This window comes from Hyla sarda, chromosome 3, assembly GCF_029499605.1.
Source record: "Hyla sarda isolate aHylSar1 chromosome 3, aHylSar1.hap1, whole genome shotgun sequence".
Classification (NCBI taxonomy): Eukaryota; Metazoa; Chordata; class Amphibia; order Anura; family Hylidae; genus Hyla; species Hyla sarda.
The window spans coordinates 415,978,163-415,994,315 of NC_079191.1; positions in this window are offsets into that span (position 1 = coordinate 415,978,163).

Genomic DNA, 16,153 nt, shown 5'->3' on the forward strand with positions numbered 1-16,153 from the left:
GCTACAGTTATGTCAAACAAAGTGTGCTGGAAAGTGCCAACTTCTCCTTTTGTGCTGCGACACCGGCTGCTGCCAAAAGATATTAAAAAGCTTGCATGAACTAGGTGATGGCAGCTGTAACTATCTAAGTTATTGCCTGCCAGCTGCAATGCTGCTTCAGTGCTACTGGCTGCCTTTTTTGTTTAGTTCTCTGTTTTGTGTGCCCTTCTTCTAGTGACCGATTCGACGGAAGCAAGCAATCACCGAGTCACAGAACACTGCCACTAGCTATGGCAAAGCAGGCAGCTTAGCAGTATCAATTGAGAGCCTTTCATTGAGCAGCTGATACAAGTAATATTTCTTTTGGACAATGCCCAAACCGGCTTGTATTGGTCAATGTAATCCAAGAAGCCCCCAATAGAAGGGGAGGGGAGGATGGGGGGGTGTTCATTCTCACTCACATATACTCAGATACAGAATTCCGCTTTAGTTTATTTTTATTTTTTTCCCCCCGTTAATCTTGGCTCCCAGCTATCTCAAACAATATAGCCAGAACGAGGCCCGTGCCAATCCTGCATCTGCGCCCTTAAACCTCCAGCAAATAAGAATTATGGAGGATTGTTTGACAAGAGCTTATGATACGCACACTTTCACGGCTCATATCTGGACATAAGTTCAAAGGTGTTTGGAGATAACGGCAAACGCTGTCCCTTGGACAAGATGGTTCTTGCAATCCTATTTCGGGAGGGGGGGGGAGAGGAAAAAAAATAAAGATATTCAATCGTCAAAGACAAGAGCAAGAACAAACATGTCTACAAAAAAAAATAAAAAATAAACAAAAAAAAAAATAAGAGACATTTTGGCTACCAAAATGCCTATTTTATAAATTTTTACTTTTGTAGACATGTTCGTTCTTGCTCTTGACGATTCAATATTTATAATAGGTTTTACCGAGGACGGGGAGGACTTGGCCTTCGCCGGAGACTCCAATGTAGGTAGGTTACCTCTGTTATCTCCTGCTTATGCTAATCAGTCTTGGAGCAGGAGATAACGGTGGAACATATGCTGCCTCTGGTGGAGAAGGAATATGAAGCAGAAGGGAAATTGAGAAGGAGAGCTGCAAATGCTTCCCATTGTATTCTAGCAGATGCACCCTCGAGATGTCTGAAATCACACTTGGATTGCTTCGATAATGATACTTGGAACGGACAATCCAACCCTCTTCCAGGCGACTGAATGATTCCAAACTTTTCGTTTAACTACCGAGAACTTAGACTAAAAGTTTGTCCTCAGGAGGAAAATAACCAACCTTCCTGTACTGGCATCAATATCACGTATGCCGGGCTGTAAAGTCATAAAAGACATTGTGGGCTAGGCACGGGCAATGCAGATGAGGCGTTCGCAGGAAGTTAATACTTTTTTAACAAACTGGGATGGTTCAGGGTTTTATAGATGGACAGTGAGCATTCCCTGAAACTATGGGGGGCGCTATAGAGCAGTGGGCAAGAGGAACGTTTGAAAATATAAGTAAATGAAAATGACAATTACCTCTTTGTGGAAATTTCTTAACGGATAATACGTCAGTACCATTCAATATTATAAAAATCTGTAGTATTATGACAAATAAGTCAGGGTAAAACTAAACTAAACAGGAAGGAATTACTTTACATTTTTTACAGTGGTGTACGCTGTCTAATAAATGTGCGAGACACTTTTCTCCTCATTGTGTTTCATTTGGCTGCTTTACTTTGTGCCAAACAATGGGGCACTCTGCTAATATGTCGGGCACAGTTTGATACCTTCTTTTAGCCACGCCCCCTCTTGTTGGCATCTTTTCAGTACTGTCTAATGAAGTGTTATAAAATCTCAAAGGGTCCTTTCAGATGGGCAGAACTGTGCTCGATACGGTGGCGATCTAGTAGATTGTTGTTCCTTTGAGTAGTTATTACAATCATTGTTACCCTCACAAGCCCTGTTTAGGCAGGGAGATGTGTGGTGTTCCGGTACCGCATCCTATTCGGTACCTGTATATAGGTCTCCATGGCCAGAGTCCCTAGGACGTCGGGGTCCTTCTTATCTAGTCCGCCCCTTGTCACCTCTCATCTAGGAATTAGTAGATCTAGCAGTTTATTCAGGATTTATATAAATATAATTGTACAAATGTATATAATTGGTCAATTACCTGTACGGAGCGTAGCAGGACCTGCTGGTCACGTGATCAGGTAAACTCTATGGTTTTTGCTTAAGGACCTTTGGAGGGCCCAATGACGTATTGCACCCATCATTCCTTGTAATGGTGAGTGACAGATATTCGGACCAATAGAAACGGCCCTGCCCCTGCCATATAAGGGAGCGGCGGCCGTTGCTCATTCTCTTGTTCCTGGGCTGTTGCGAGAGAAGGATCTGCGCTGCTGTCATCAGACAGTTAGGCCTGAGCCTTGCGGCGACGGATGACCATTACGAAACCGTGAGTGTATCAATCCCTAAGCACTCTGCAAGATCACCGGACCTTATCTATCCCCTAAACCTGGACGGATCTTCACAAATTACCCTGAATTCAGAGACTTATAGCAAAAGTCAAGGTCCGCAACAACTGTCAGTCGCGGAAGTGTATAGAGATTGTATTGATGAGACTGTTACTGTTCATTGGATGTACCGCAAGCCTTTGAGTAAAGTTTATCCAAGTTCAAGTTCAGCTACCTTGTGGACCTTCAGTTATTATTTGGTTTCTGGGAAGGGTGGCGATAGGCTGGAGAATTACCTCAGTATCCTAGCCCTCAGCCTGGCGTCATGAACCATAGGGTTAACCTTAACCCTTGATATACTGAAGCAAGATCCTGACTACACTACCCCTACCCCAGAGGCCTACCATAAAGCCTTTTTGGCATCACGAACAGGGTTTGGGTGTGTGCCTACTACAGTCGCCACTAGTAAAAGTGTACTCCCCCCCCCAGAAAACTGACTTTATTCATGTGCTGTAAACTGTGTTGCTGTGTACGGGAGCGGAGCTAAATTCATCTACAACTAAGATGTGTAAACTGCGCAATGAGTTCATGCTGCGATCCTCTGGTCCGGTCGGCACAGGCGGAGCCAAACTGCACCCGGAAAAGCGCGCAAAGAAAGCCCGCGCTGCGCCATGCCCCACCCCTGGGCGTGGCTGACAAGTTGCTGTGTCACAGCCGAAAGGAAACTTGGAGATGCAGGAGTCGTCTCTGGAGGGACCGGCAGTCGAGGCTGCACTGATAACGTCCTTCCTGCCGGCCGCCATTTTGGGGAAGCCCACTACAAAAGATGCCACGCACAGCGACCTCTTCAGTCTGCACAGAGAGCCAGAGAGTACAGACATGGCGGAGTGCATTGTTCCACGTGGTGAAGTTGGCAAAATGGTGCTGGTAAAGCGGAAAGTTTTGTCAGTCGCAGCCCGACTTTTCCAAGAACTTGCTGACCGTCTGCAGCGGTTGTCATTAGACAAAGAGGGGGCCTGCAATTTTCCCCCACTGCCTGATGATGACGACGATTGGTCAGACACACCTCTAGCGGAGAGCGCAGGGAGAGATTGTCCCCTCACCACAGAACTTGGGGCTCGCGGGCCGAGATCCCATCTGAGGAGTCTGCAGTGAGTACCCCGCCAGAGGCGGCCTATTCTTCGGCCTATTCTTCCTCCTCCTTCGGCCTATTCTTCCTCCTCCAGCCCTGAGGTCATACCTCGATCAAGCTTGCCAAAATTGCCACCAAAATTGCCACAATGGGTGTTCGGAGATGAGCCGGAGCTGATCGAGTACATGCACATAGTACTTCAACCATTACCTTGGAAGCCACTCCCACCAATCCCAACTGCAGAAAAAGAAAGGGCCCGTCAAGAAGCCGAGCTGGCCAAATTGATGGAAAAGTGAAAGGCCCGACACAAAGAACTCTATGCCCCCAAGCACGTGCATTTGCCCCATGAAGAGAAAGTACGGTGGCAAGAAAACACCAAAGAAATGGAGGCATTGTACATTTGTAAATGGGATCACCCCCGAGAAGGGGAGGAGTCATTAGAAAGAAGAAGAGCAACTGTTCAACAAGGTCAGAGGTTATGGGACACTCCTTGACTGCCACACTGGGCAGACCATCCTCGTAAACCGGCGAGCAGTGCAAAGGCCATATCTCCATAAGAAGTTCTATACCTTGGAGGTGGGTGAAATTGTAGAGTACACCCCCGTCCAGAGCCTTCATGGAGAATGAGCTGCAGCGGTCACCAGACCAACAGCCCCAACACACCTTCCCTTCAAATATTTTCCGTCAACTGATTGGGAGTCCGATTCCTTCAACTTGAGGCCGAAAAGGTCTGCTCCTAAAGCCTCCACCAGCGTACCCAAGGAGGAGGAGCCTCAACAGCCAAGTTCATCATCTTCTATGTACAGCAAAGAGTCAAGTTCATCATCTTCTATGTACAGCAAAGAGTCAAGTTCTTCATCTTCTACATACCGTCGAGAGTCAAGTCCTGCTCAAGTTCAGGAATGTAAGCCCAAATTGCGTGCACAAAAGACCGTACCTAGACCCTCTCGGAGCAATGAGAGTTTGTCTGTTCCAGAGGTACCAACACACGTACCTAGGCCCTCTTGGAGCAATGAGAGTTTGCCTACTGCACAGGTACCAACGTATGTACCAAGGCCCTCTTCTGACATGGAGAGTTTGCCTGCTTCCAGGGTACCAACGAAAGAGTCATGGGTCCATCCTAGTTTGGAGATGGTACTCAAGCCCTATTGCCCCACTTTGATCCCTGCTAGAAAGCCTGTGTCCCCTTCTAATGCTGCCATCCACCACTCCATCCTCACCAATGTGGTGTGGCAAAGCTATGTCAATACCAATCCTGCCCCTGATGTTGGCAGATACAGAGGAACCCAGAGAGGCACTAGAAGAGTGAAGAGGAACATCCTCTAAAAAGACTTTAAAGTAATGTCAGATTGTTTCTTGTGTTAACCACTTTTATTTTGCAGCAACCAAGTTCAAGAATTGTGCCTAGCAGGACTGTGCTAAGATTGTTCCAGTTCAAAGTTCAGCAACGTAACCACTAAGCTTGTGCCTGACTATTAAGTCAAGAGACTCCTAGCCAGTAGGAGATTCATTAAGGACTGTACCCGGCTGAGCTGTGGTTAAGGCCGTGTTTACCTTTCCCTTTAATTGAACTCTTAGTGTAGATGGACTGCTGATCCTTACACGCCAATTTGTATATTTCCCTTTAATTGGACTCCTAGTGTAGGTGGACTGCTGATCCTTACCCGTCTGTTTTATGTATATACCAGCAGCTTCATAAGAACTCTTATGCTAAATGTTGCACTTATCAGGTGAATGCGCCTGAACCATGTTGGAGTGTTCATAATTGTGTAAGTCTGTATAGTAAATGTGTATATGGTTCTTGTACACGGGAAGGTATCCTCGTGACTGTGTACATAAAAAATAGGTAAGGGTTGTACATAGAAAGATAGTCTAATGTCTATGTACATAAAAAGTGAGTCAGAGCTGTACACAGAAAATGTCAGTGTGTTGCACGTGTACACTCAACACTAAAAACATAAATTATCCCTGTACATACAAATGTATAGAATGCTAAAGCTCTAATGCTCTACCTGGCCAGTAGGTGCTCTTGCGAATATAGAATTAAACACGTAATTCTTAAAGTAACCTTGGTAGGTTATGTGAAGTGCTCTAGAGGTAAGTAGCGTGTAGCCGATAGACCCTAGCAGCCAACCTTACTGTGACCTAGCTTCCGGCTAGCCATTATAACTTTAGTGTACTCAGGTAACTCATTGTTGGGGAATAAAATGTGTGAGATAATAAAAATGTTTAGTCAGCTTGATGCTAAAAGTATATAGAGCTGTACTAATGTCTAGTTAGCCTCATAAAATGTGTAGAGAGCTAATAAAAATGTCTTAGGAGCTAGTAACTAGATATCAGATAGCTGCCTAATTGTATAGTAAGTTTAATGGAATGTCTAAGAATCTAGAAACTAAGGGTTAGATAGCTTCATTAATGTCTAGATAGCATTAATGTCTAGGTAGTACCAATGTCAAGATAGATTTCTATTGTCTAGTCCAGATACTAGTAAGAGTATCAAAGAATGTAAATGTGTTCAATGTTTACTTAGGATGTATAGCAAATGTATAAGCATCATCCTGGTCTAGTCCTAGTCCCTCTGCCTTAGGAGACAGGCGTCGAGGCCGACTTATCTTAAGTAAGGGGGTTTGTGGTGTCCCGGTATCGCATCCTATATGGTACCTGTATATAGGTCCCCATGGCCAGAGTCCCTATGACGTCGGGGTCCTTCTTATCTAGTCTGCCCCTTGTCCCCTTTCATCTACGAATTTGTAGATCTAGCAGTTTATTCAGGATTTATGTAACGCCGAGTGCTCCGGGTCCCACGGCTTCCCGGAGTCCCCGGAGTGCTCACGGCGTTGTAGTAACAGCAGCGCTCCGGTCTCTGTCTCTGACCGCGAGCGCTGCTGTGTTTGTGCCGGCGGGGACGCGATCCGTGGGGCGGGTCAGACCCGTTCACGGATCGCATCCTATTCTACTCACCCTCCTCCTGTGACTGTCTCGTCCCGGCGCGCGTGGCCCCGCTTCCTAGGGCGCGTGCGCCAATGTTCTGAGATTTAAAGGGCCAGTGCACCGTTAATTGGTGCCTGGCCCAATTAGTTCTAATCACCTCCCTACTCATAAATACTCACTTCCCCTTCCTTTCCTTGCCAGATCTTGTTGCCTTGTGCCCTGAGAAAGCGTTATAGTGTGTTCCCAAGCCTGTGTACCTAGACCTTCTGCTGTTGCCCCTGACTATGAACCTCGCTGCCTGCCCTGACCTTCTGCTACGTCTGACCTCGCCTCTGTCTAGTCCTTGTGTACCGCGCCAGTCTCAGCTGCCTGAGAGGTCGAGTCGCTACTGGGGAACACGACCTGGTAGTTACCGCTTTGAACACCACTAACTGCTTAGAACCGATTACCTAGTACGACCCGCGTCATCGCCTCTCAGGTACAGAGGATCCACCTCCAGCCGCTAGTCCAGACCCTGACAATTTATATAAATATAATTGTACAAATGTATATAATTGGTTAATTACCTGTACGGAGCGTAGCAGGACCCGCGGGTCACGTGATCAGGTAAACTCTATGGTTTTTGCTTAAGGACCTTTGGAGATCCCTATGACGTATTGCACCCATCATTCCTTGTAACGGTGAGTGACAGATATTCGGATCAATAGAAATGGCCCTGCCCCTGCCCATATAAGGGAGCGGCGGCCATTGCTCACTCTCTTGTTCCTGGGCTGTTGTGAGAGAAGGATCTGCACTGCTGTCATCAGAGAGTTAAGCCTGAGCCTTGCGGCGATGGCTGACCATTACGAAACCGTGAGTGTATCAATCCCTAAGCACTCTGCAAGATCACTGGACCTTATCTATCCCCTAAATCCGGACGGATCTTCGCAAATTACCCTGAATTCAGAGACTTATAGCAAAACTCAAGGTCCGCAACAACTGTCAGTCGCTGAAGTGTAAAGAGACTTTATTGATGAGACTGTTACTGTTCATTGGATGTACCGCAAGCCTTTGAGTAAAGTTTATCCAAGTTCAAGTTCAGCTACCTTGTGGACCTTCAGTTATTATTTGCATGCACCTATCGTTACTGGGAAGGGCGGCGATAGGCCGGAGAATTACCTCAGCATCCTAGCCCTCAGCCTGGCGTCACGAACCATAGGGTTAACCTTAACCCTTGATATGCTGAAGCAAAACGCTGACTACACTACCCCTACTCCAGAGGCCTACTACAGATGTGTGGCTGAAAAGTGAATTTTGGGCCTGTAAAAAAGACATAATCAGTCAACAAACCACTAATTCATTGGCTCATTATTGGATTTGTTAAACGGGGCCACATTGGCCTATTTGGCTTAAAATCATCTGAAGTAATATAGCCCTTAAAACACAATATAAAAGTGGCATACAAAACATACACCAGTATTCTGGTACAGTTTTGTAAGTAAATATTTCAGCAGTCCCAGACAGTCTCTACTTGAGCTGCAATGCTTCTTGTGGGGTGAAGAAGTGGAAGTGGAAGAAGCTGGGCTGCTACAAATCCCTAGTCCTGGCCTGAAGCCCTGAAAGGTCCTAGGCCAGTGATGGCGAACCTTTTTGAGCCCGAGTGCCCAAACCGTAATGCACACCAACTTTTTTCCCTCAAAGTGCCAGCACAGCAATTAAATCAGAATACTGAGGTTTAAGTTTAGGAAAAACAACTCATACAGTTGCCATAACTAATTAACATCTTTTGTTTTAAAAGAACACACAACAGAGTTCAATGATCCAAACTTTAAAAAAAAAATTTTATTGATAGTTTTTAGTTCCCCCACATTAGGTTGTAGCTCCCCCACATTAGATTGGCAGCACAGCCCCCCCCCCCACATTAGGCTGGCAGCACAGCAGCCCCCCCCACATTAGGTTGTAGTTCCCCCCACATTAGGTACAGTATAGTTCCCCCACATTAGGTTGGCAATATAGTTCCCCCACATTAGGTGCAGTATAGTTCCCCCCACATTAGGTTGTAGTTCCCCCACCTTAGGCTGGCAGTATGAATCCTCCCACATTAGGCTGTGGTTCCCCCCACATTAGGTGCAGTATAGTTCCCCCCACATTAGGTTGGCAGTATAGTTCCCCCACAATAGGTTGGCAGTATAGCTCCCCCACATTAGGTGCAGTATAGTTCCCCCACATTAGGTTGGCAGTATAGTTCCCCAGATTAGGTGCAGTATAGTTCCCCCACATTAGGGGCAGTATAGTTCCCCCCACATTAGGTTGTAGTTGCCCCACATTAGGCTGGCAGTATAAATCCCCCCACATTAGGTTGTAGTTCCCCCCCACATTAGGTTGGCAGTACAGTTCCCCCACATTAGGTTGGCAGTATAATTCCCCCACATTAGGTTGGCAGTATAGTTCCCCACATTAAGTGCAGTATAGTTCCCCCACATTAGGAGTAGTATAGTTCCCCCACATTAGGTACAGTATAGCTCCCCCACATTAGGTGCAGTATAGTTCCCCCACATTAGGTGCAGTATAGTTCCCTCACATTAGGTTGTAGTCCCCCCCACATTAGGTGCAGTATAGTTCCCCCACATTAGGTTGGCAGTATAGTTCCCCCACATAAGGTGCAGTATAGTTCCCCACATTAGGTGCAGTATAGTTCCCCCCATTAGGTGCAGTATAGTTTCCCCCATTAGGTCCACAGATCCATGCCTATCGGATTCAAATGCACACCATCCGGGGCCAAGAACTCAGGAGACCCAGCCTCCAACTCCTGGTGGCACACACCAACCAGGCCACAAATCCACTGACCACCATATAAATTTTATCCCTAGCCCTGTTCAAGTGAGGCACCGACCTAGCATCCCGCCACTTGCTCCTGGCCACTATATGCGACCAAACAAGGATATTGACCGGTAAGGAAACTTGCAAGAGATCCAGCTTAATGTCCCGCATAATTTCATGAACGGCGTACACCCAGATCGCTCCCCCAAGCATGCATAATGAGCACATCTGGAGCCCGATCCATCCGTACATAAAAATGAATCATCAGCAACAACCCAGCCCACAACAAACCCCCCTTACCCAACCAGTGCACATGCACCTCAGACCTAGGGAAGCCCAATTGATGGCACTTCGGCCGAACATTCGCCTGGAATCCCCCTCTGGTAACATACCAATGTCCAACAATCCAGATGATGCAGGAAGCTGCACCTGGAAAAGAAACACAAGAAAATACAAGGAACCAACGGCACAGAAAACAGTTACAACAAATTAGGCTGGACATAAGTACGAAAACGGTCAGACTCCCACCTCCCAATACATTTGATCACATCCAAACCCAAGCCCCACCTTGCTGCCTCCGTAGCCGTCTCTATCTGGAAAGAATGGGAACTAAATTCCCCCAAACATTTCCTGAAAACCCTAGTATATTAAAAACAAGATAAAAACCCACCATCAGCATGTATGAGCAAAGGACTACCCCCCACCTGGCGAACCTCCACCAGTTCAGAAATACGAAATGCCTCGAAAAAAAACCAAGGAAAAAGCCAGCCTGAACAAGACTACCTCAAAGCTAGAAAAACAAACCCTCTCCAACAAAGAACATAACTGAAGCAACAAAGTGAAGGACACTGGCTTCCTAGCATCTCTACTAACCACACCCCTCCTGAAACCCTTAATCACCCTTTTTAACCAAAAAATCTTTTGTCGCATCCTGCAAACCCTTAAATTGAAACCAAAAATCTAAAGCCACCAGCTGGCGACTGATGCCAGACGGAGACACCATCCCCAAAAGCTTGGCCAATATAAAAAAGAACGGATGTCACCCAATCAGTTAAACCCTGCATAACTGGCAACTGCCCCAACAGACCCTACCCAATCCAACCAGAACCTCTGATAAGCCTCCCACGTAGATGTACACACAGACCTCTGCACCAAACCCAAAGCAACAGCTATACCAGATTCCAAAGCCACTATGGACAAGGGATCCCTTGCTCGTCCGCCTGAAACCGCCGCTGAAACCGAAAAAGGGTGTCAGCAATAGAGTTTTCAACACCAGGAACATGCACAGCTACAAATTGAGCTTTCCATTCAGCTGCCGAAGCAACCGCACCACAGGAGAGGAATTTGCTGTTTGGGAATTGATAGCCTGCACCACCCCATGTTGTTGCAATGAAAAATTTGCTAAGCAAATCACCCCAGACCACCACAGCAACAACAATGGAAAACAATTCTAACAAAGCCAGATTGCGGACAATTGCCCCCTCCCGTCATCGTTCCAACCAGACCCCCGAGCACTAGCGACCCTGCGAAAATGCCCAAAAGCCAAACGCCCCCACTGCATCCGTAAACAACTCCAGATCCCAACTGGAAACAGGCCACTTCAAAACCAAAGACAAGCCGTTGTACTGGCCCAGAAAACAATGCCACACACCAAGATCTGCACAAAGTGGTGCGGCCGATGCACACCTGCTGTAGCAGCCACCAGGCGTCGACAAAAAACCTGCCTCATTGGCATGCGGCAAACAATATTGAGATGACTCAACAATAACTGGATATCCCGTAACTGCAGCTTCCGCACCCGGCAAGCCCAAGCCACAGACTGCTTCAACTCCTCCAGCTTGTCCTCCAGCAGACAGCTCTCCATTGCCACAGTATCAATCATGATACCCAAAAACTTGACCGATATGGCCTGCCCCTCAGTTTTTTCTGAACACCAAACCATGCCGAAACCTGCTCCATCACCTGCAACAAGACAGCACTAACCTGAGAACCCATGGGACCCACAAACAGAAAGTCATCCAAGTAATGCAAAACGGAAGCAACTTGAGACTCCTGACGCACCACCCATTCCAAAAATGTGCTAAAATGCTCAAAATAAGTGCAGGAAATGGAACAACCCATTGGCAAACAGAGATCAACAAAAAATTGACCCTCACAACAACATCCCAACAAATGAAAACTCTGGGTAAACCGGCAAAAGGCGGAAAGTGACCTCAATGTCTGTCTTCGCCAACAACGCCCCCCCGACCATACCGCCGGACCCAAACCAAGGCAGCATCGAATGAGGTGTAGGACACTGCACAAATCTCAGAATCAATCCCATCATTCACTGAATAACCCGCAGGATGCGAGAGGTGATGAATGAGGCGAAACTTGTTGGGCTCCTTCTTAGGACCAAATCAAGAGGAGAAATGCGCAAATTAGGCAAAGAAGGAGCTGTAAAGGGACCCACCATGCAGCCCAAAGCCACCTTCAGGAGCTTCTCAAGCACAAGCTCCGGCCTGGCAACAGCGGACACCAAGTTCCACACCTCCCCACTCATCGATCCCGCCGCAACACAGGGAATACGGAAACCATTAGAAAAACCCTCCTGCAACAGAGTAGCGATCTCTAATTGGGTAGCGATCAAGGAACGCCACCATCACTGGTGTCACCCCTCATTTGGTCAGCCCCAACCACTGGAGAGGACCCGACCGCCCCAAAGGAACCCCACACTGGAACTGGGCTACTCCAGGACCCAAGGCCACCCGCCTGCAAAAAAGCCTGAAGTCCACACAACAACGACTGTAAACCCGCCAACCTGCTACCCAGATCCCCCCCCGGAGAAAAGGAGATGTGGTGCACTCACCTGACCCAGCTGGCATCAGCAGACCAGCGGCCATCTCTCTTGCAGGACCACGACTCCGGACATCCAATCCAGACGAAACACCGGATGGACCAGGGCCCTGTGTGCCCCATCCGTATCAACAACAGACACAGGAACAGTAGAAGTAGGGCAGGCGACAAGGGAGGATGAACCATCCCTCGCAACACCAGCAGGGCCCCCAGCCGTCGCCAGGTCGTCGTCCTCCTCGCTGTAATCCAAGGTAGAATCGCCACCTTCCTCAGCAGCAGGCACAGCTTCCATCGCAGGCCACGGACCCTTCGCAACATGGGGAGCCCCAGCGTCACATCCCAAGTCAGTAACCACTTCCCCCGTCGTCAAAGAGCCTCCTGAACCGGAAGCTCGACCGTCCACAGGTAGCTGCCTGGACACCTCAACTGCAGTTCCCCGGAAGTGGAGGTCCGGCGTCACTAGCTGGCAGAATCAAGGCAGCACCTTCTATAGCAGAGACAGCAGGAGGCAGGGGCACAGGTGAGGCAGATCTTTGGCGAGCCTGGCCTGCATCCCGGGCAGCAACACTGGAGCGGGCCACACGGGCAGGCTCCTCCGGACGACCGTGGGCCCACCACACCACGTGACCCCTGCGAGGTCCCCCTGGAGCCACTCCCACCCGAACAACTGGAGTGCCTGGCAGGAGAAGCTGAAGTGCCTTGGAGTGGCGCCTGCTCACGCGAGGCCTGGACACCGGTGCTCACCCAGGGACTGTAAGGCCAGGGAACCACTGCACAAACCCCGCAGGGCCCCTGAGGAGAGAAGCCTCCCCCACCTGCCGCAACATCTCTTCCAAGGAATCCATCAGGTAGGAGCACTCTGCAAAACTTCTTCTGTCTCCTTCACATGCCGTCTGGCCCACCCCCCTTTTCCCCCTGCCTATGTACCCTCCGAGACTCCTCCCTCAACTCCTCCCCCTATTTTGCCGCTACCCAGACTTAACACTTAAGGCTCCATGCACAGCCTACCCCTGTCATGTGCCCCTCCACTCCTATGCTCTCTGTTACAGGGCTTACTTTCTAGGTAGGTTTATCAGGGTATAACGCCATGGAGGAACTGTTTAGCTCCAAGCGATTCTGTGTTCAGGCCATGCAAAGCCAAGTCTCCCCTAAGGGGAAGGCAGCATCCTCTCTCTAGGAAAGGCCCACCTCTTGTGATTAAACTTTTTTTCTTTCTTTTCTAGCTGGGAGGCTGCACAAAAACAATACATAAGTGCAAACAGACTGTGTAAAACAGCGTATAAGGGCAATTACTTATCGACTAAAGCCAGAACATTATGACACCCAACCAACAGACACCAAATATACAGAATGCTGTTCACTAGTCTCCATACTCTATATCAGCATTGGAATTGTGAGCCTCAAAATACTGTTGCAATGCATGTTGGATCTTATTCAGACATGTGACCATGAAGTGCTTAAAGGGGTACTCCGCCCCTAGACATCTTATCCCCTATCCAAAGGGGCGTGACCATTTATTCACAAGCCTCCGGCGCTCCACCCGATGCGCTAAGCGAACGCCAGGTGCAGCAGGAAGATCGCGAGGATAAGATGTCTAGGGGTGGAGTACCCCTTTAATGTATTTTGTGAGTTGTTTTGTTAACAGAGAAAACAAATATGTGAATATTACTTCCGGTAATGTGGCAAGGCAAAGCGACCATACAGTACATGTGGCTATACCTGGTACAGCAGCTTCTTCAGCTCATTAAGGCCTATTCTATGTATGTATGTTAGGGTTCATTCACACGGCGGAATTTCCACCAGCAGAATTCTGCTTGCTTAATTCCACCTCAAATGAAAGCCCTACATACTTTTATGGGATTCCGCACTCCCGTTGACACGTCGGAATTTCCACAAGCGGAAATTCTGACGTGTCAACGGGAGTGTGGAATCCCATAGAAGTGTAGTGGGATTTCATTTAAGGCGGAATTTTGCTGGTGGAAATTCCGCCGTGTGAATAGAACCTTACTGGCTAGAGAAGTTTACAAAAACAGTAGAGGTTTGTTCTAGGGGTTTTCTCCAGCTCTGGACAGTTCCTGACATGGACAGAAGTGGCAACAGGGAGCACCACGTTGGATTTAAAAGAACTACACAACCTCCTCTGGAGTATACAGCAGCTGATAAGTTATGGAAGGGTTAACATTGTTATATAAAGGTAATTTACAAATCTGTATAACTTTTTTTGGCACCAGCTGATTTTGAAAAAATAAATATATCAAGAATTCTCTGAAATGCCCCTTTAACTCTTGAATGCATGCAGCTGCTGATGGCTTCTAAGTGGCACAAAGCAGAACTTTGATTGCAGCTCTGGATTGCAATATGTAATGTATATTTCACCATATCAATGCCCAATTATTTTGTTATGCCTGGAATTATTGTCCCATGAGGATATTCATTAAAATCTTTTGTTTGCCATCTGCATTGTCCTTAATGGGAAGTTTTTACGATTGTTGTTAAATGTTGTGGTTGTACAGATAACATTGTCCCACAATGCATTGTGCGTGTTTGATAAATCATCTATGGAGAAGATCAAGAGCGTCTTTATTTTATTATACAGGTTCTTACAGTTATTATCATTGTTTTGCCAGAATTATTTAATAAAGCTTTTTCCCCCCCTCAATTTTTCTCAACTTTCTCCAAACTGTATATCAGCAATGATTGACCTCTGAACTCCAATCACACTATATAAGGAGCAGATTTAGAGCATTCCCATTGGGCAGATAAGTCACATGGTTCACCTCATGCACACTCCCCTAACAACAGGGTTTATAAGGTTTATCAGGCTTAAAGCAACTGGTACACAGAAAATGCCAATGCATTAACCATAGCATAACATTAAGGCATATTGAGTCCTGAGTAACATGGGACCAAGACAGATACTGAAGGCATCTGCCACACAGGATGGGCAGGATTCTATATTCTGTACTGGGTCAACACAAACATAATAGTGTTGAGCGGCAGGGGCCATATTCGTATTCGCGATATTTCGCAAATATATGGACGAATATTTGTTCTACATTTGCGAAATTCGCATATTCGCTTTTTTTTTTTTCAGTGCGAAAATTCTTAAAGCATACCTGTCATAGTGCAAAAAAAAAGAAAAAAAAGTGATATGTTACTCAGGACCCAATCCTGATCATGTGCATATAATTTTTATGTGTCTATGACCTATATATCCAGACTTATAAGCATTTATCTGCTGGTGAGTAACTTTTTCATTGTGCAGGCTGGAGGGGGCGTGTCAGTCTGTCTCCCTCACAGGAGCAAGCCTGTGCAGTCAGCCAATCAGTACTCTCTACTCTGTAACCCTTTCCTCTCTGGTTTTATGCTGTGTCATGTGTCAGAGGAAGATACTTGGAGCTTGCCTGCAGTAATCAGAAGACATTATGGTGAATTCATAACAGGATAAAATGTATAAATATAAGAATAGATCTTTATAAAATTAGTGCAAGGATTTTTTAGATAAAAGTACAGTATTTTTATGAATACATGTTCTATCTGTTTTATCTTTTCCTAGTAAAGCTGGATGCTAATCAGCATAGCTGTCACTATGTGTGTCATTTATCTTTCACAGACTCCTGAATGTCTGATCAACTTCTTTGTCATTCAGGAGTCCGAGAAAGCTTTGACTATTTCAGCATGCTGGGAGTTGTAGTTTAGTAACAACTGAAGCTTCAATGTTTGTAAATAACTGTGTTAGAGCAGTGTTGCCTCCAGCTGATTTAAAACTACATCTCCCAGCATGTCCACACACCCTTTATCTGTAGTTTTGCATACACAATGGAAATCTCCTATACTGGATATCGGTATGCTTTACAGCCGGTATCCAGTATGCTGTAAAATCTAGACTAGTCTGTCTGGCTAAAAGACAGGTGACCCCTTGTGGTGGCTATTTTGAGCTTGAATTTTAGGTGAAAATTATTTTTTTTTTAGCAGGTGTATATTGTGAAATGTCATATTATAATGAGTCCTC